We start from the raw sequence: 2,422 nt of genomic DNA on the forward strand, positions 1-2,422 counted from the left end.
TGAGAACTTGCACCACCTGAAATGAGATGTGCATGATGCCACTGTGAAAAAGCCCAAGTACAGTTGGAAAAATGAGGAGCTACAGTACATTCAAATCATCTGCGAGTGGTAAAAACTACTGGGAATACCTCAAACATCCCACATTACAGTATAGCTACTCACTCCAAAAAAGAGTAGGGTACCAGATCTACACCTGGAGAATCCTGGAAGGGCAGATATCCAACACTGGCATCAAACTTTGCCAAAACAGACACGAGGAAGATCGTGCTACATTGAAGGCCCCAGAACAAACTGTCAGTGCTTAAAAACACTGAGAGCATGCAGCTTCGGCAGACATGGGCCAAGGTTATTTATCAGTCTTCCTCCTTACTTGAAAAACATGTCAGCCTGCACAGTGGAAGTTTTCAAGAAAAAAAATTAGGCTAGATCAATTTGTCCAGAAAATAAAAAGACACCTTCACTGCCATCAAGGTACCCTAAGGTTAAGACAGTATTATGTTAATAAACAATGCTTTCCTTTTATATCCTGTGGAATATTCCAGTCTCCTTGTATCTACCTATAGCTTAATAATGCCACACTAACACTATATAGAGAAATTAACGTAAAAAAACAACAATGCAGCACAACTAACCAACAACAGTCAAATACAAGCGTGCTTATTCTAAGAACCGCCAAGCGTGCTTATTCTAAGATCCGCCCGAGTCCTGGTGGCTAGCATTCGTCATCATACGTCGCTCGCCCGGTGTGGGAACGGTAACTTCCTGCATAAAGTCACTCCGTGCATGACACCGGCAGCCATGTCACCAATTAATCCGTGTCCTGGTTCGGGCACCTAAGTGTACTAGATCCTGACTGGTTGTTATAATTGGGGTGTGACCCGCCGTAAGCTTGGGAGGGCTTGGAGACCTCCCGCGTGTATACTGAGTTTTGGGTTTAGTTCGGGAGGCGTCGTATACATCCCCACATGTAGTCAAAATTTCAGTATTTTCTTCCAATATTTTCCTTGTAATGGCAATTCCGTGTTCGTGTCTGAGGGGTTTTTAGGTGCTCCAGGAGCAAGGTGGTAAATCAGACGTCGAGACAAATTCATTGTCGCCATGCTCACATAGGCTGAGGGGAGGGCTTCCCAGTTCCCTTGCTGACAAATAAACCTGTATACAACAAGCCAGCTCTGCTGGCGGGGGCTGTTCCTTAGTAGCAGCTGACTGATCTTTTTACTCTTGTAGTATATTACCAGGTTAAGTCTCTTTTCGGGGCTTAATGGCTTAACATTTCGCTTCACTATTTGTTTTATAATTTTTTCTTCCTTGCAGCCTAGGCTGTTGAGAAGATGGCTGTGTAGTAAAGGTTGATGTCATCCTCCTCCTTATGGTTTCTGTCGCTACTCTTGTTGTACCAATTATCGACGAATTTCCTTGTTAGTCGGTTGATGTCATTAGAGATGCCATTGCTGATTAATAATTGTGTAGATAATTGGTACAACCCTCCAGTAACGACAGAAACCATGAGAAGGAGGATGGCATCTACCTCCCTCCCTGCCTCCCTCCCTACCTATTTAATTTACTTAACTGCCTTGTGACCTGCATGCCTGCCTGCCCACCTACCTACCGACCTACTTCCATCCTTCCTTCCTTCGTGACAAGCCGACCTTTCCATCCATCCATCCTTCCTTCCTTCCAGACATCCTTCATTCCTTCCTTATTTCCTTTCTGACCCCTCCCTTCCTTCCTTTCTTCTTTCATTACTTTCATCCTTAACTCCTTCCTGATCCCCTTCCTTCCTATCTTCCTGACATCATTCCTACCTTCCTCCCATTCTCCCTTCCTTCCATCTTTCCTCAGCTCCTCCCTCACTTCGATCCTCTCTTCCTTTCTCCCTTCCTTCCGTCTTTCCTTAGTTCCTCCCTTCCTTTCATCTTTCCTTTCTTCCTCGCCCCCTTCCTTTCTTCTTGACCTCTTCGCTCCTTTTTATCCTCTTCGTTCCATCTCTTCCTTCCTTCCTTCTTTCTCTCCCCTACTTCTTACTTCCTGATGTACCAAGCGTCCTTCTTTCCTTCCTTTCCTTCCCTCTTGTCCTTCTTTCCTTCCTTCTGTCTTATTCCTTCCTTCCTCCTTACCCTCCCTCCCTTAACTCCTTCTTTTCATTTTCCCTCCATCCTTCATTCATTCCCTCCTTCTTTCCTTCCTTCCCTACACACCTACTTTCCTTCCTTCCTTCCTTTTTTCCTTCCTTCCTTCCTGCCTCTCCTACCTACCTACTTACCAACCTTTCATCTTTCCTTCCTTCATGACATTCCTTTTTTTCCTGCCTCCTTCCTCTGCTTCGTTACCTACCTACCTGTCTTCCTTCCTTCCTTTCTTACCTACCTAATTACCCACCAACCTACCTACCAACGAACCTACCTACTTTGCTTCCTTCTTC

The sequence above is a fragment of the Coenobita brevimanus genome, chromosome 68 (genome assembly GCF_032717465.1).
Source record: "Coenobita brevimanus isolate Jiangsu-jjx chromosome 68, ASM3271746v2, whole genome shotgun sequence".
Taxonomy (NCBI): Eukaryota; Metazoa; Arthropoda; class Malacostraca; order Decapoda; family Coenobitidae; genus Coenobita; species Coenobita brevimanus.